The sequence below is a fragment of the Ochotona princeps genome, chromosome 1, assembly GCF_030435755.1.
Source record: "Ochotona princeps isolate mOchPri1 chromosome 1, mOchPri1.hap1, whole genome shotgun sequence".
In the NCBI taxonomy this organism is placed as follows: Eukaryota; Metazoa; Chordata; class Mammalia; order Lagomorpha; family Ochotonidae; genus Ochotona; species Ochotona princeps.
The window spans coordinates 100,498,114-100,517,843 of NC_080832.1; the positions used below are offsets into that span (position 1 = coordinate 100,498,114).

Below are 19,730 nucleotides of genomic sequence, written 5' to 3' on the forward strand. Positions count from 1 at the left end.
TAAATCCACATTCTAGGATGAGATCAAACCTTACCAAGAAAGCAAACTATCCACAAATTCATCAAATATAAAGAGGGTTAGGATGGCATGCTGGTAAAATTTTTGTTTCTCAACAGATTCTAGTGAGTTTTCTTCAGACTTGAAACATCTAAATGATATAGTATGGGTAGCATAGAGTTGGGTAACATGCTTTGACAAAATTATTGAATTATTTCAACAATGCATGAAGTAAAATCTGTAGAATATGTTAATGTTTCTTAACATATTTAAGAAAACATTTTATGAAAAGCAAAACAAGAAGAGATGTACAGCAGGTTTCGCAAACCTAAAATATTTTGATAAACTGTAAAAAAAAATAAAACATTGTATAGATTTAACTGTTGTAAAGCAGAGGGAGATGCCCTGAGACATGGGCTCCTCCTGTGTACATGGACAATCTGGAAGAAGCTCCGCCCACAGGCTTTGACCTGGCTCCTCCTGTGTACATGGACAGTCTGGAAGAAGCTCCGGCTACAGGCTTTGACATGGCTCCTCCTGTGTACATGGACAGTCTGGAAGAAGCTCCGCCTACAGGCTTTGACCTGGCTCCTCCTGTGTACATGGACAGTCTGGAAGAAGCTCCGCCTACAGGCTTTGACATGGCTCCTCCTGTGTACATGGACAGTCTGGAGGAAGCTCCGCCTACAGGCTTTGACATGGCTCCTCCTGTGTACATGGACAGTCTGGAGGAAGCTCCGCCTACAGGCTTTGACATGGCTCCTCCTGTGTACATGGACAGTCTGGAAGAAGCTCCGCCTACAGGCTTTGACATGGCTCCTACTGTGTACATGGACAGTCTGGAAGAAGCTCCGGTTACAGGCTTTGACATGGCTCCTCCTGTGTACATGGACAGTCTGGAGGAAGCTCCGCCTACAGGCTTTGACATGGCTCCTACTGTGTACATGGACAATCTGGAAGAAGCTCCGGCTACAGGCTTTGACATGGCTCCTCCCGGGCTGTTGTGATCCCTCTCCCCGTCGCTCTTTTTCTCTATAACTCTTTCAAATAAACAAATCTTTAAAAAAAATCAAATTCAAGGAAAAACAAGGCAAAAACTGCCACTCAAATACTAATCTCTCTGTCTTTCTTTCTGTCATTCTACCTTTTAAATAAAACTAAGTAAATCTTTAAAAAAAAGTCTTAGAAAATTGCTGTATACTCATATATGTGTGTATATATAAAGAATGTCATAAATATCTTAAACAGAAGTATCAATACTGATAGTTCACAAAAACTATCATATCATTCTCTATGCAAAACTGACACACTGTTTGAGCAGGTATCATCAAAAAAAAAAGTCAAAACATGGGCCAGCGGTGTGGCCTGGCTGCTAAAGTCCTCTCCTTGAACGCACCGGGATCCCATATGGACACCGGTTCTAATCCCTGCTGCTCCACTTACCATCCAGCTCCCTGCTTGTGGCCTGGGAAAGCAGTCCAGGACGGCCCAATGCACTGGGACCCTGCACCCGCGTGGGAGACCTGGAAGAGGTTCCTGGGTCCTGGCTTTGGATCGGCACAGCACTGGCCGTTGCACTCACTTGGGGAGTGAATCACCGGACGGAAGATCTTCCTCTCTGTCTCTCCTCCTCCCTGTACATCTGACTTTGCAATAAAAATAAACAAACCTTTAAAAAAAAAGAAGTTTTGGACAAAACCTAGACTGACCACCCAGACAAAACCTAGACTGACCACCCATTATAAAGTAAGAACCTCTGTGAATTTGATACAATTATCTGATAACTGCATCATTTTTTCTAAAATGTAAGAATGACAAACCCTATGTATATATGTATATATGTGTGTGTGTATGTATGTATGTATGTAAGCATGTAATGCAATGCAAACAAACTTACTCAAGATTCAATTGGTTTTAGATTTAAATAACATGTATCTTAAATAGCAGGAAGCTTAAAATTAAATATTATATGATGATTTGGATCAAATCCACTAATGGACATTTACATCAATTAGTCATAAAAAATGAAGAAATTCAGAGCGTCTACTGCAAAATGGGCACAAATGGCAGTAGCAAATCACACGGTATTTCTACTAATCTTTCAGCAACCAGAATGAGGAATGCAAGGCACACTCCTTGAAGTTAGTCAGGAATTCCCAAATATAAAATGCAAAGCCAAACTCAACACTGTATACTGCTTAATCAAAATCTATTTGTTAAATTAACCTCACCCACACAATATGTCTTGAACGGTGAAATAGTCCTCAGGTGTGAAAAATGTCTGAAGACAGACAGAAAAAAAATAAGTGCATTCATCTCTCCTTGGCAGATCCAAATAAGGCTCCTGTAATCTGAAAATGACAACCATAAATTTTCGAAAAAGAAATGATTCCTAAGTGTCTGGATGAGTGTGATAGAACATCATGACATTCTCCTGCCCAATCCCACACAGGATGCGGTTCCTCCTCATCTACGGTATCAGTACATCATTGCACAGGGAGGTATAAGAAAAGGTGTCATTCATAGGATTCAGTATTATCCATTTTCAGGCATCATTAAGGAATCTTGGAATATATCCTCCATGGACAAAGACGGAATACCGCAAAACATTTTAACATGGCCATGAAGTTGAAGAACACAAAAACAATTTTTTACACAAGCATAAAGCACAAGCACAATGTAACTAATAGAAACAACCAGTTGACTAAAAGACGTTCCAAACTAGAAAGTGATTTCTGGGCCTGGCACAATAGTGTAATGGCTAAAGTCCTCACCTTGCACGCGGTGGAATCCCATATGGGTACTGGTTCTAATCCTGACGGCCCTGCTTTTCATCCAGCTCCCTGCTTGTGGCATGGGGAAGCAGTTGAGGACGGCCCAAAGCCTTGGGACCCTGCACCTGTGTGGAAGACCTGGAAGAGCTCCTGGCTCCTGGCTTCGGATTGGCTCAGCTCCAACCATTGAGGCCACTTGGAAGTGAACCATCGGGTGGAAGATCTTCCTCTCTGTCTCTCCTTCTCTCTGTATATCCGCCTTTCCGATAAAAATAACTAAATCTTTTTAAAAAGTGATTTCTGAAATTAAGACAAAATGGGTGTGTATGCCCTTTAGACAACAAAGTAAGAGAAGTCTCCAAGAGAACAGAATCAGAAAGCATAGATTGAAAATGTGAATAAACAAATGCCATTTCACTCATATGTTAAACTTTGATACTGTATATTGTACAACTGATTTCTGAGCGACTAGAAGTAAGGAATGTAACATTAGTTATGACCAATCAGAAACACATATTATTTGCATTTTTGATCCACTTTGTTTCTCTAAGCATAATGTTTCCCTGTTATATCCATTTTGTTGCAAAGGTCATGATTCCATTCTGTTTAATGGCTGAGTAATATTCCATTGTGTATCCATATACACTAAGCTTTATTCAGTCTTCAAATTCTGGAAATAAAGGTTGATTTCATATTTTAGTCATTATAAGTTGAGATATTGTAAAAATGAGGGCAAATATAATGTTTTATTTGTTGATTTAATTTCCATTATTAAATCTATGGATAGCAGTGCTATGTCATATTGTGGAACATTTTCCTGTTTTCCAAGGAATCTCTGCACTATGTTCAATAACGATTGTACCAGCTTACATCCACACTAGCAGTGTGTTTAGTGTAGCTTTTCTACCACACAGCAACATCTATTATTTTTTATCTTTTGCTTTGTATTCCAGCTGGAGTGAGATGATACTTCAGTGTGGCTTTATATCTATTTTCTTCTTTGTCATCCTTAGCATTTTTTAAGCATTCATGGTCATTTGTATTTCATCTGTTGAAAAATGCCGATTTGCTTCCTTTGTCCATTTCCTTTTTTTACATAGGTAAATTGAGTAATACAAGTTGAATAGTGTAGCAGTATCCCCCAACCTACCCTTCCTCTTGTCCACATTCCCCATTCATCTTCCTCCTTCTTTATTTTTTTCCTAAATTTTACAATGGAATGTTTTATTTCACAATCACAGGTATAACACTCCATTAGGTAAAGATTTTAACACAAAGCAAATAGGGGGAAGACACTATTTCTCAGGAGTACAGACAAACACTGTAAACAATTAGCAAATCCCAGCGTGTTAAAATCTCACTCATATGGATAACACAGTTTTTTTGTAGTCTATGTATTAGTTATTGTAGACAAGGGAGAACATATGAGGTTTGTCTTTTTGGGAATATAATATTTCACTAAGCACAATGATTTCCAGTTAAATGCATTTAGTTGTAAAAGGCAAGATTTCAATTTTCATGGCTTATTAGTATCCTATATTGTGTATGTCCTGAATTTTTCTTATTCAATCATCATTTGATGGACATTTGGCTTGATTCCATATATTAACTTTTGTGAAGCTAAGTTGCTATTAACGAGGGGATACAGACAACTCTTTCGTATGTTGATTTCATTTTCTTGGATATATTCTCAGGAGTGGAATGACTAGGTCACATGGTAGACCTATTTTAAAATCTCTGAAATGCATTTACTGTCTTTCATAAAGGTTGCACTAGTTTACATTCCCAGCAACAGTGGATTATGCTAACTTCCCTTATCCATAATTGCCAGAGTATATTGCTTTCTGAATTCTTTATGATGACATACTAACTGGGGGTGAGGTGAAATACCAGCGTAGTTTTTAGTCTGCATTTTCCAGATGGCTTGTGAACCTCAGCACATTTTTTTTTCATGTTTATTTGGCACTGAACTTTATGCTTTCACAAATGCCTGTTCATGTCTTTTGCCCATTTCTTCACTGTATTGTTTGCTTTGTTGTTGCTGTATTGCTTGACCTTGTTAAGAATTCTAGATATGTTTATATGAGGATTTCACATTTTAAAATGGTTAATTATTATGACTTCAATATTCTCACTCACATAAAAATGGCATTTAACAATTGCCCCAAATAGCATTTATTTATAACAAGTATTTTTGTTCAAATATAAATATGGTGAAGAGAATTTATGGCTCTTTAAACATTATATTAAACAGCCTTCAGAATAAGTTTAACATAAAAATAGGTGCGTCTTGATCTGTATCTATCTTTCTATCCTCCACCCAATTATCTATCGTCTATCATAGTATATTAAGCTTTGGTGAAATATGAGTGTTCAAAAACAAATGCCTCTTTTACACCCACTGCAAACAAAACGAGACCTTCTGTGATTTACTTTGCTGTGTGATGAAATCAGAAATAGACAGTGATAATGTCAAAGGAAATAGGTAGTGCAGGCAAAACAATGGCAACATAATAAGTCACTTAATAGCAGTTCATATGTGTTAAGTCGAAAAATTATGACACTTTAAGCCTTAAGGATAAGATCTCAAGGATTACTTTCACTGTTTCATTGATATATATATGTGTATATATATGTATATATATTTCTATGTATTTCTATGTAATGGAACAACTTTAATTTAACAAAAACTATTTTTGAATCCAAAAATCAAAACTTGTCTTCCACACTACACTGTTAAATAAAAGCAAGTGCTCAGAGATTTGATTTTATCACAAAGTAAGAGTTTTTCTTTCTTGATTTTTTTAAATTAAAGTTCAAGCAGGGAACTTAAGAAGAGAAATATGACAAAGCATACCCAAAGTCTATTTTGAATCTTTGCCAGCAGTGATATCAGTAGAAGCTGATGTAAGTTTTTGCAGCGCCCTCTGACTAGATGTTTGCTGTTTTGTTCAACCAGCGTCTGGCCCTGACCACCTACTTGCCTAATTTTGTTTAGTCTGGATATATACAGACTCCTCCAGGGTGAACGTCAACGCATATTGCTAGGAAAGCAAAAATGACATGCAGAGTAAATATCAGCAGAAATAATAAGATTAGTAAAAGTCAATAGGAGATGCTGAGGTAGGGAGGCCAAATTTGGAGATTTGATGTCCCCAAAGAAGCAGAGCAAACAGACATAAATATGGATGTGACTGATTAAGCAGATAAAGGTCATAGTCGAATAAAACATCACTCTGATACCCGCTGCCCTTCCACCTCCCATTCCAGGTAATCTACACCATCGAGCTGAATTTCCAGGGTGATTTTCTCCTTTCGGAGCCAAACCAAGTTTCAAAAAATAAAGACAAAAATAAGCACAGAAGACTTTATACATGTCAAATACCATGCCATGCAGTGAACACTGGTATATGTTAGCACATATCAGTGATGAAACCCAATTATATCAATCTATCCTTCAATTTAAGTGAAAGGTGGAGTCACAGGAACCTGTGTCCATTTATAAAATGTACTTCAGAAAAGAGTTGTGTGCAAAGGCTCGCTCACTGCTTCAAATTAAGACACACGAACACTGAAAAGCTGAGAAAGTTAGTATAGATTCAATGTCGTATAGATTTAATGTCATATAGATCTAAATGTCGTATTCTCCAACATGCTACAAATCATCCAATTATTATGATACCAAATTGTTCCACTCAAACATACATAAGTGCCTTTGCATGTGTCTGTATACTCACAAAGGATAAATCTGTAATCTTGTCTTCAAAGTTTCACTTGATGAATATAAACCATTCACAGACCAATCCTCAACTCCAAAATCATTTGAGAAAAAATATATATTAAAGATGTATTAAACTTTGGGTGTGTGCAGCATATCACACATTTATCATCTCACAAAACCTCTAGGTCCAGTTTGCAGTGATTATCATGTGGATACCATCCAAATCAAGAAAAATGACGTATCACAGCATTTCAACCTCTTTTGTTTCTTTTGTCTCTTTCTCCAACATTATTTCTTTCCCCCACAAAGTGCCACCACCCTGGCTCATATATTCTGGTGAAATAGACGATATTTTTCAAATTATTTCTATGACTTGATTTTCTAAGCTTCTATTCCTAAGTCATACACAATAATTTGCATACAAATTGCATTTGTGCTTTTTTTGATCAACATTGCTTATGAGAGATTTTACAAATTGTTAGGTATAGCTGAACATCATGTTCATTGTTGTAGAGTATCATTTTTTGCAAATATTCTTTTTAAATTTTATGGACATTTTAGTTTTATCAATTTTTGTTATAATGCTCCCATGTCTCTATGGCCATTCATGTCTTGGATGAGCTTGTCCACGTATTTGAAATGGGTGTAGGCCTATAAACACATAGATATGTGCAGCAGAGTATTTTGAGGAGCTCTTGGAAAAAAATTAAAATGATTGTGAGATATGCAAGAAAATTTTGAAGTTCATTAATAGTTTTTTATATTATTTATTTTCATATACCTTCAAAACTTCTCACATCTTTTTTTTTAAAGATTTATTTTTATTACAAAGTCAGATATACAGAGAGGAGGAGAGACAGAGAGGAAGATCTTCCATCTGATGATTCACTCCCCAAGTGAGCCGCAACGGGCCGGTGCGTGCCGATCCAAAGCCAGGAACCAGGAACCTCTTCCAGGTCTCCCATGCAGGTGCAGGGTCCCAAAGCTTTGGGCCGTCCTTGACTGCTTTCCCAGGCCATAGGCAGGGAGCTGGATGGGAAGTGGAGCCTCAGGGATTAGAACTGGCGCCCATATGGGATCCCGGGGCTTCCAAGGCGAGGACTTTAGCCGCTAGGCCACTCCGCCGGGCCCAAAACTTCTCACATCTTAAGTTTTAATTTATAATGCAAAACATTTTATACTTTGATTAGCAGTTTATAAAATTGTCATTTCAAATAGTGCCACCATTCAGTAGATGGGAAGCCTTTTCATCAATAATAAGTGTCGCTTAGAGTAAATGCTCTCCAACACAGTATTTTATTTTGCTTTTTTATATTGTTTAATTTATATTTTTTTAATATTTTATTTTTAAAACTCCTATGCAAGGAACAAAACTGTGAATGAACCACACTAACATCACACTGATGTAGGGAGCACGGCACAGAAATGCTACCACACTGGGAGCAGAAATCTGTGAAATGCAGACATGTACCTAGTGTTAGGTAAACATTGATAAATAAACAAACAAAAAAAACAACAAGAAGAAAAGAAGCAAACTTGAGAACAGATAAATATATCATATGCACAATTCTAAAGGCTCATTTGAAGTATGCAAGTAACTGGCATGGAGTCGAACTGAATCATCAGACCATGCTTAACTGGAGCCAGATTTTAATGTAAGGTTATATGACTTGGTTAATGCCAGTGGAAAAAACAATGACATCTTCAGAAACAACACGGCACTGAATGTACACAGGCTGAATTTGGCAGTCTTCATCAATATACTTTAAAATGGTCAGGATGAGGAATGACCAATATTTTCTATACAATAGTCTTAAATTAAGGTCAACACAAGAAAGAACAAAAACAATATGCATATCTTAACCAACTATTGAATACAAATTAAGGGATTCCTCACTACAAGAAAGTCTCACAAAATTTTGGAAAAATGGAACTAAATAATTTGATTTTTTTTTCCAAAATGTTGAAATTGATGTCTAGTTTTCTGGGTGCCTTCTTTTTTGCCAACTTTTGAAATTTTTTCCCACAGTAATAGGCTGACATCTTTGCTATAAAAGATGACTCTGACGTAGAGCATTATTAAAAGTTTCAGGACTTTTTAAAATTATCACAGGAAAAAAACTGACCATAAAATGGAGTGAGAGCCAGCTCTCTGTATTTTCTTTGGAAACTGGAACCACACACTTAAATACTTTAATGAATGACTTCTAACGCTTTTCTCAGACATAACTTGTGTAAGAATCCAAAGATATTAAGCAGACCTTGAAGATTTCATTGATTTTAAATAATCAAAAGAGTATAGAAAACTTGTCTCTCACCCCAACGGAAACAGGATGTGCTATTTTAATGAGTTTTATTTGCAAATTTCCCTACACAGCAATAATTCTCTCACGGTACTCAGACACATGGTCCTACAATATTTTCAGACTATAAATAATGTTAAAAAAGGTAATGTTCACTGTGGGATATGGGCATCAATGATACAAATAAATGGTGACAATTACTATTCCAAAAACTGTTCCTTTTTGCCACTTGATTTAGTATTATTATCTTCTCAATTTCCACTGGACAACCTACACTTTATTAAACAGACCTTATTTCAGAAAATGTAGATGAAACTCTGCTGGCAATGGAAAATTTAAATGTCCAAGGAAATACATCTTGCACATAAGGGAGGTCAAATTGGAATTTGGAATTATCTAGTTTTAAATCAGTAAACTGTTTTCTGTAACATGCTGACTGTCTAGAGAGCTGGCAGCTATATTTTCATAGTAAAATTTCTCTCTATGAAATAAACATCTTTATTGCAAAAACATTTACAAAAAAATTGAAGTTTTGTTGTTTGATTTTATGCTCTCAGTGAGGTTAATCCAAGTAAAATTCCGTATATAGTGTAATAAGCAATAAAACAATGAGATGCCTAATAACATTAAGATAGGGAGGGCCTGGCACATTAGCCTTGTGGCTAAAGTCCTTGTCTTGCACGTCCCAGGATCCCATATGGGTACAGGTTTTAAACCTGGCAACCCCGCTTCCCTTCCAGCTCCCTGCTTGTGGCCTGGGAAAGCAGTTGAGGACGGCCCAAAGCCTTGGGATCCTGTATCCACACGGAACACCCAGAAGAAGTTCCCATCTCCTAGTTTCAGATCAGCTCAGCTCCGGCTGGTGTGGCTACTTGGTGAGTGAACCATCGGATGGAAGATTTTCCTCTCTGTTTCTCCTCCTCTCTGTGTATCTGACTTTTCAGAGAAACAATATAAATATTTTCTAAAAATAGGTGAAGACAGGGATTGTGAACAGTAGACCCTGTATTTTCCTTCTTGAACTGGACTTACATATTTTCCTAAATTCTTTGCATTTTTGTACACAATTAGAGTCAGTGCTTGAAAATGTGTTCTAGGACACTGATAAGGTCCGTTGTGGTTCATCTGTGGAGTTATTCAAATGGAAGGAATGGTGACCAAGGAAATGGATGATGTGTCTCACCTAATAGTTAAGTGTTACAGAATGAAGGTGAGCAACCTCTTCTATTATTGTTACTATTTTTTTTTTATCGCAAAGTCATTTATATAGAGAGGAGGAGAGACAGAGAGGAAGATCTTCCATCAGATGATTTACTCCCCAAGTGAGCCGCAACAGCCGGAGCTGCGTCGATCTGAAGTCAGGAGCCAACAAACTCTTCTGGGTCTCCCATTTAGGTGCAGGGTCCCAAGGCCTTGGGCCATCCATCCTCGACTACTTTCCCAAGCCACAAGCAGGGAGCTGGATGGGAAACAGGGCCACGGGATTAGAACTGGTGCCCATGTGGGATCCCGGCACATTCAAGATGAGGATTTTAGCCGATAGGCCACAGCGCTGGGCCAAGTTGAATAACCTCTTATCTTCAGGTTTCTTGATCTCTCAATTGCTCTGGTTTGCAAATATATACTGATTTTTGAGTCTTCTATCTGACTTTACTCTAGTGTAACCTTCCAAAAAATCAGATCAGGCAAACTGAAACATATTTCATATTGCTTAAGTGAATGGTGTCATTTATGACTTGATTATCACTGCACAGGAATTGATTTTAGTGCAGAGGCAACCTTAAAATGGCATAAAGATAAATGTGTCCGAAAACTGCTTCGAAGAATTCAGTTACAGACTTACCAAAAGCTATTTGTCTGGTATTTCTTACTAGGTCTACAAAAACATTCTTGTAAAGGAAGATATAATCAACATATTCTTTGCTCTCAGGTGTTGCAAAGAAGAGTCTGTAAACAGAGGCAATTACAAACATTCCTTTTAGGGAATGGACCAGAGGCAGGCTAACTGTTCATCTGCGGTGCCAGCATCTTGTAAGGGTGCCAGTTCATGTCCAAGCGGCTTCACTTCGCATCTGCTCTCTGCTTATGTCCTGGAAAAGAGGATGGCCCAAGTCTTGGAAACTTTTATCTCTCCTTGTCTTTCTGAAAATCTGCCTTTTTCAAACAGAAAAAAATATATTTTTTAAAGTTATTTTAAAATTAATTTTAAAAATATGCTTATTTGCCCATAATTGATGCTTTAAAATGACATGCACGAGTTCAATATGAAAAACAAACAAGCAAGAAAAAAAAAACAAAAACAAAAAAACAGGGCTCCGTGCAGTAGCTGGCGGCTAAAGTCCCCACCTTGAATGTGCTGGGATTCCATATATATGCCTGTTCTAATTCCAGCAGCCCTCCATCCCACCCAAATCCCTGCTTGTGGCCTCGGAAAGCAGTTGAGGATGGTCAAAGCCTTGGGATCCTGCATGCGTGGGAGACATGGAGGACGTTTCTGGCTCCTGGCTTCGGATTGATGCAAGACCGGCCATTGCAGTCACTTGGGGAGTCAATCATCGAACAGATGATCTTTCTGTCTATCTTACTCTCTGTATACATGACTTTGCAATAAAAATAAATAAATCTTTTTTAAAAATACCAGGTACAAACATTAGAAATTATAGACAAAAAAGTTCCATGAAAGGTAATGTTTTTTTTTTTTTAAAGATTCATTTTATTTTTATTACAAAGTCAGATACACTGAGAGGAGGAGAGACAGAGAGGAAGTGGAGCTGCCGGGATTAGAACCAGCGGCCACATGGGATCAAGGCGAGGACCTTAGCCACTCATTACTATGTCAATTAATTCCATAATGATGTAAATTTTTGCTGATGGTATGTTGGAGCTTTCAATTGACTGGGATGATACTCTGCTGGCTCTGTCTTCAGATCAGAGAGGGTATACCTAAGAAGCCGTTGAACTTGACTGGACAATAAGATGCTGGACTCTATGTTTGGTATACGCTTGCAATGGGGGAATCTCAACTGAACTTGAGCTGTGGTTATGCAACAAGGTGGAGGAATCCACCATGGTGGGAGGGTTTGGGGAGGGGTGGGGAGAACCCAAGTATCTATGTAATTGTGTCACATAATACAATGTAATTACTGAAGTTAAATAATAATAATAAAAAAAAAGAAAGGTAATGTTTTGTATCAACAAAATAAAAATTATAAAAATAAAACTATTGTCATAATTTTGGAAAGAAATATTGTTTTAGCTGAATTTGTCCAAGAGAATCTTAAAGAGAAGATATGACCTTGATCCTGAAAGGGAGGGGTTAACTAGCTGAGGAAACTCTAGAGGAAATACCTTGGTTAAATACAGGATTAAGAATCTTTGGTGACAGTATATATAGTATGAACCGAGGATGATAAAAGTAGAAAGGTAGAAATCGGAAGTAGAAAGAAAGTTAGGAAGCAGAAATATTTAGAAATATTCATTTGATCATTTTTTATTAAAACATGATTTAATTTGGGTCATGTTTATATTCTTAGCTAATTTGTGATAAAATCTCTTAACTTGTGGATCTTTCTCATTTTATAATTTGTGGGGCTTGGATTACATGATTTCTACATTCCCTTGCACCTATTTCTCAGGAACATATTTATCCATTAAGTTACAGGACATGGATGACCCATTGATAAGTCTGAGTATAGTGCTTTGGAGGGTGGATGGCATTCTGGTAGACGATGGCGGAGATTTTACATAGATACATCATCAGTCCAAAACTGAATTACTGTGAGTAGAGTAAGAAATAAATTGAAGGAGAACATCGATCAAATTTAGTCAAAAAAACAAAATGTCTCTTGGTAAAAATCACATCCCCATACAAAAAATTATGTGAGGTTTTATAACCATTGTGGCTGCTGTTAGGATTTGGTGCGAAGCGAATGCAATCAAAAGGATGAAACTCCAATACCCTGTCTGAGGCACATGGCAATGCCCAAGGAAGCGAAGAAAAGGTGCAGTAGTTTCTTCTCCAACCTAACTGCTCTACAACATGTGAGTCATTGTTATTAAAGTGAAAATGTAAACGCATCATTTCTGGAAATTTCACTAAAATTGATTGTCACATAATTCAATTTCAACACAATTTTACAATTTTAAGTATTACTGAAAATTCAGACTGTTACCTTTTTTGTTGCATCTATTCATATCCCGTAATATTACAAATTAAAATGAGATTTATATATGTAATATTTATTTATTTTATACATAGACCCATTACTTGTTGATATAACTTCCATATATCTCAACAAGTGATGTTTTCCTAAACAACAACAACAAAAAGTGGAGAGAACCTCATTGTTCTATACTTTTTACAAATCACATTGATACAGCTGGATTTTCACATCTGCTTTTATATTCAGCTGTTATATTGCATACCAGGTCACCTCCCAAAATTCTACTATGTGCTTGTGAAAACTGAGATGAAAAAATGATGACTTGTGATTTATTTTGTTTGTTTTGTTTTGTTTTGCTTTATCTTCGTTAAGAAAGTTATGACCGGGCCCGGTGGCGTGGCCTAACGGCTAAAGTCCTCGCCTTGAAAGCCCCGGGATCCCATATGGGCGCCGGTTCTAATCCTGGCAGCTCCACTTCCCATCCAGCTCCCTGCTTGTGGCCTGGGAAAGCAGTGGAGGACGGCCCAATGCATTGGGACCCTGCACCCGCATGGGAGACCTGGAAGAGGTTCCAGGTTCCGGGCTTTGGATCAGTGTGCATCTGCCCATTGCGGCTCACTTGGGGAGTGAATCATCGGATGGAAGATCTTCCTCTCTGTCTCTCCTCCTCTGTGTATATTCGGCTGTAATAAAATGAATAAATCTTTAACAAAAAAAAGAGAAAGTTATGACTTTGTGCATTTCTTGTGGTTGTAATCTTCATACTACACTTACTGAATCATTGTGTTGTAACATTTAAAAAGAATGGGCCGGCTCTACCTTCAAACCAGAGATGGTCTCCCAAACAAGTCGTTGAGCTTATCTGGACAATAAGATGCTGGACTCCATGCTTGGCATATGCTTGCAATGAAAGAATCTCAACTGAACTTGAACTGTGGTAATGCAACAAGATGGAGGAATCCACCATGGGAGGAGGGTTTGGGGAGGGGTGGGGAGGAATCCCAGTACCTATAAAACTGTGTCACATAATGCAATGTAAAACCATGTAACATAATGCAATGTAATTAATAATAATAAAAAAAAAAGATTTCTCAAAAAAGAAAAAAAAAAAAGAATGGGCTTGGTGCAATGGCTCAGTGGCTAAATCCTTGCATGATCTGGAATCCCAAATGGTTGCTGATTTGTATCCCAGCTACTCCACTTCTCATCCAGCTCCCTGCTTGTGAAAAGGGAAAGCAGTAAAGGAATGCAGAAAATCTTGGGACCCTGCACCCACGTGGAAGAACCAGAGGAGCTCTTGGCTCCTGGTATTGGATCGCTCAGATTCAGCCGTTATGGCTACTTGGAAGTGAACCCATGGGCAAAGGTCTTTCTCTGTTTCTCTCCTCCTTTTGTGTGAAATCTGCCTTTCCAAGAAAAATAAATCTTAAAAAAGTCTAAAACACACACACACACACACACACACACACACACACACACACACACATACTTATATATCTAGTATATAAGTATATATGTAATTAGCTATACAATGTTTGCAGAAAGTTTTTAAAATATTAAAGACACAATATTTCCCAACTATCTGTTGCCTTGTAAAACTTTTGGCCCTCAAAAATCAATAAATAGCTCATTGGCACCCAATATCTTTGCCTTATTTGCCTTATTTGCCTTTATGGTTCTTCATTTTTTCATGCTTTGTTATAATTCAGTTTCAAGCTAACAACTCTGGTTAAAGGGTACGATGGATATTATGTGTTGTCATGTCCCTTCTAAATTTTCATACATGGATTGTGATCCTGTTATAACTGATGCATAGAAAATAATAACTGTGTAAGGCAGGTTATAAATATTCTGTTCTATAGATGTCACTCAATATCATCAGGGAAAAAGAGTAGTGATGTAGTGTGACTCATATGCTACCATAAAAAGGAAAAGCTGGGCCTGGCGGCATGGCCTAGTGGCTAAGGTCCTTGCCTTGAACGCCCTGGGATCCCATATGGTTGCTGGTTCTAATACCAGCAGCTCCACTTCCTCTCTATCTCTTCTCCTCTCTGTATATCTGACTTTGTAATAAAATTAAAAATAAAAAAAGGAAAAGCTTTCTGAAAAAAAGAAATCAAAAGTCAAAGGAGATGATTCTCCTTTGGCTGCTGTGCAAGTTAATGAAGTTTGCCACAGTATCTGTGAGCAATAACTAAGATGAAAAGCCTTGTGATAAAGGAGTACATTTTGGTAGAAGCTATTTTGGGGCAATGTTTTCTAACAAGACATTGAATCTTTGTTTTTTGATGCACAGTAGCTATAGTTACAATGGACACATCTACAGAATAGGTTTAATCATTTTGAAGCAAAAAAGTAATAATCTGAAGCCCACCAGCACGCAATGCTGGCCAGGCGGTTCAGACCTGGGGGACAGGTAGCATGGTGAGGGAGATTTGGAGTGCCTAGACCTTTCTCAGCCTGCAGATCCATTAGGGTTCAGCCCAGTAGAGGGGGAGCTAATGGCCAAGCCCTCAGGTTCCCTGGCAGCTAGCTCTGGGGACCTGGGTATTGGTGCATGCAGGGACTCCAGTCACCATTAAGAAGGTGACTGTACTTGAAGGTAAACAAGGGTTGAGACCTATTTGTTAGGAGGGAGTAATAAGAGGACCTTTAAGGGTCAGACTGAAACACCAGCATACCTAGGAGACCTGATCTGGGATAGTTATCATTAACTACCACCAAAAATTACCCACCGGTGCACAGTCAAGTTAGTGTTGTGTACCCACCTGGCAAGTCTAGATCACAGTACCCGCAGTAAGAGTCTTACTCCTGTAGGACTGTAATTTCTACTGGCATGTGCAAGATCTGTGACTGGGAACTGGTTGGTTTGGGAGCTTAAGAGATGACCTGACTGGGTTGCGGTTCCTACTGGTGAGCATGAGGGCCAGAATGGAGGCAGTGATCTGGGCTGGATATGGCTACAGTCTCTTTCAGCATAGGTGTGGACTGGGTCTTGGGATCACTAGACTTGGCTAAACTCTAACATCCACTGGTACTCATGAGAGCCAGAGTAGGTTGCAGAATGGGCTAGGCTAGGTCTCGACTCCTGCTGAACTGCATGAGAGCTCTGTCTGGGTGTGGACCAGGTGAGAACCAGCTTCTGTGTGGGCCAGTTGGGCAAGGACACTGTTTCTGCCAGAACAAGAGGTGGACTATGTCAACTTCGGCCAAGGTCTCACTGGTATGTGTGAGATCTGCCACTTGGAGGAGATCTGATGGAAGAGTTTGGGGAACTCCTTTTTCAGAATTCAATCCCTGCAGGTGAGAACAAGAACCTAGGTAAGGAACAGCCTAGACCAGGTCAGGTTATAGTACAATCCGGGTCTCGCGTTCCTGTGGAAGAAATCACCTGACACTCAAGGCTCTGTTTCAAGAGGCACTTTATTCTTCCAACCAGTCGATTTCCTAGCCAGTGGACTCGACTTCCTCTTCTTCCTCCTCTTCCCGGAACCCCACAGCTTATATACCATCCTAATCCAATCAGCTTAAAGGTCACTGATGCACACCGCGGGCACACCAATCATAACTCTGATCACGCGTAGCACACGCGCCAGGCATGAGGCTACGCGCCAATCAGAAGGCATTTCCTGAAACTTGTATACCGCCAAGCTCCAAGAGGAGGAATGGTCTCGGCGCCATCTTAGGGCAGGGCACTCGTGCAGTGCGCCCAACTCAGTACCTTACAGGGCACATGTGAGTCAGGTCCTGGGGTAGGCTAGGTTGAGATAGTTCCTTGAGTTGCAGGGGCAGGGGTCTGGTGGGGCCCCAGTCAGCTGTCCTGGGTTGTTGTGCCTGCCTGTGTGATAAGTCCATGAGCCATGAGGACAGGGGTTCCAGCTGGATTCAGGTTAAGCAGCCAGGGTGCCAATGCATGAGGGGAAGCTCACTGACAGCCTAAGGGCGTGTTTGTGGAGTGGTGTGTTGGTGTTTGGGCTTCCAGCGGTCTGGCAATGGCATGGTTGGGGAGTGTGGAGTCCCCTAGTCTCACGTCCTGGATTGATTTTCTGACCATGAGTTCATGTGTTAGACCTGGGCCTTCTCCAAAGAAAAGGTAGAACAGTGAATGTCTGGTCTGGACAATATTGCAACCCACTGGAGTCTGCAGAGAGCATCTGGTTCTGTAGCAGAAGAAGGAGGACAGAACAAGTTGGACAACTATCCCAGCCAAAGGATGATTGCAAATATCTGGGCAAATGGAGACTAAATTTGACTATGTCCATCAATGGACATTGGAAGAAGTTCCTCACCTTTGGATTGGCGAGATCGGCAACATTTCAAAACTAGTGAAATCACTTGGGCAGAACCCAAGTAGCTGTTTCCTGTCCCTGGGAACTGGGGCAATTGGGAGACTAGGTGTGGCTTCTCCCCTTATCTCTCCCTCCCTCAGAATTGGGAAGAAGAAATAGAAAGTTGAAAGCAATGATCACACTCACTTTACCCCAACCCTCAGTCCATCCCACCTTGATCAACTATGTAAACATCATCAAAAATAAAAATTTTAAAAATTGTAGTTACATAACAATGAATGAATAATGATTTCATAAAATGCTGTTAAAGGAGAAGACAAAATGAAGGTTTGAATGATAATGATCCTAGAGTGATTACTCTGATTTAGAGAATATTGTTCAGAAACTGTAGACTCACTGATCACACATGCACACACATACTTATATACAAACATACCATGTATGTGTGATTTTAGCCACATATGCATATTTTAGTTTTACAAATAATAGAGTCACAAAATCACCCTTAATCCTAGCAACCAAGTACCAGTGTACTGTAACAATTAGAGACTGTGGAAATGCATCTCACATCATCTGGAAATAGGAGATTGTGTGAAATTACTCATCTAGAAATACCATATAAATTTCTTCCTTAATATTTTTAGCACATTATTTTTTGTGTCACATTTCATCTTACATAGGTTCAATTTCCAGTTCTGGCTCCTAAAGAAAAAAAAAAAAAAACAGTGGACATTGTAATGTATCTCCCACCACTGCTGTTTTCTAGACAGGAGCTAGTGGGAATATCTGTCTTGGAGAGACTCCATCAGCACAGTTCAGCAGGAAGAGATTCAGAAAAGACTACCTATTCCACTCCCTTCTGGTGCCTTTGGTGCCGTATGTCATCGATAGAAGCTGGTTACCAAGACAAATGTCAAGGTAGTTTCCTCTTTCCTATTATTCTGATACTTTATGACTTCATATCTTAAGTTATGGCTTTTAATACAGTTTTAGTTGATGTTACATGTTACAAGACATGAGTTCAGTTTCATTCTGCATCTGGCTACCCATTCATGAAAACAGAGAAGAATGTATAGAACATTATGCTAATTAAATAAGAAAACAGGGTTTGTTCTAGCACAGCACTGTGGGTTATGTATTAAGCTGCTGGCACATTATTTTGGCCTATGTTGGAACTCCATTTCAACTTTTAATTCTACCTCCAACAAAAGCACACTTTATGAGACAACATAGAACGGCTCAACCACTTGAGAGCCTGCTATCCATACATGAAACCTGGATGAAGCTTCTGAGCTCTGGTTTTGCCATGACCCATCTTTAATGTCTTGGAAATTTGGAAAGTGAACCCGTAAATGGAAAAAAAAACTCTCTTTCAAATAAATAAATATAAATAAAGTTAAAACAAAAATAAATGAGAGAGCTATGAAAATATTATGCAAAACTGCAACTAGGTGAATAGAAATTTGTTATACACTCAAGAAAAAATGTATATTGTTGCATAAACCATATGTAGGGCTAATATTTGCTGACAAAAGCATATTTTGCAACAGATAGTTGAGAAGACTGTGCAAAGGCTTACTGTACTGTGAGATGGCAAAGATAGCAAGAGGTGAAAACAGCTTTTAGAATCAAGGAGGGGAAGCATAAAGCTAAAAGTGAGGCTATCTGGAAAGGTATTATCTGCTTTTAATAAGGTGAAGGATCAAAGCGATGTGCAGTGGTCCTCTCCTCCACACTCAGTGTCTGACGGCTCAGGCAAAATTAATTTACCCTTTGTTTGATTGCACTGGACATGTAACACTTCAATTTAGCTTATTTGTGCTTAGTTTTATATGTGTCTTCCATCTGCTAATGAAAAAATGTAGATATAGCAAGAAAGAGCTTAAATTGTGAAATTCATAGACATGGTTTCTGTGTTAAATCAAATGATAGGCTTTGCGTTTTGAAAACGTCACTTAATGAGTCTCCTTGATTGTTTTCTTGGTAAAGTGAGATTAGCAATAGAATCTATGAAATTACTTTAGGAAGCAGGCTTGTTGATGTGCGTTAAGCATAGGGAATTGTAGCTAACATGAAGTATTTTTTGTGCATTTGTTATAATAATTGGACTGTTTAAAATTTTTTAACTATCCCATACAGAAAACATTGTTATGCTATTTGAGCATTGAAACATGGTTGGAAGAGTCTTATAGATACAAGTGATGAAACATTGGTAATACAAGGCATTTAAAAACATTTGTGTAAAATAGATTTAGAAAATGTTTATCTTGGAGTAAAAAAGTTTTAAAGCTCATGCAAAGTTTTATAGAATGCATTACTCCATTACATTTTAAAATGCCATTGTACCCTCTATTTTTAACATCTGAACTCCAGTCTATGTATAATAGATTGCAGAATAAAAATTACAGAAATCACTTTAAGGTATTATTTACAAGCTGTCTGCTAAATAAAAGGTTTCTCCAAATTGAAAAAAAAGAGATACT

General features: G+C 38.5%; 1 long non-coding RNA gene across 1 annotated transcript in view; it reads left to right on the forward strand.

The window, feature by feature from the left end:
* The first annotated feature begins 1,494 nt into the window (after positions 1–1,494).
* The window catches only part of LOC131481786 (uncharacterized), a 243,035-nt gene continuing 224,799 nt past the window's right edge, over positions 1,495–19,730 (forward strand). Inside the window, exon 1 of the long non-coding RNA XR_009246563.1 lies at positions 1,495–1,529. This is a non-coding gene — a long non-coding RNA (uncharacterized LOC131481786). The remainder of the gene's footprint in view (positions 1,530–19,730) is intronic.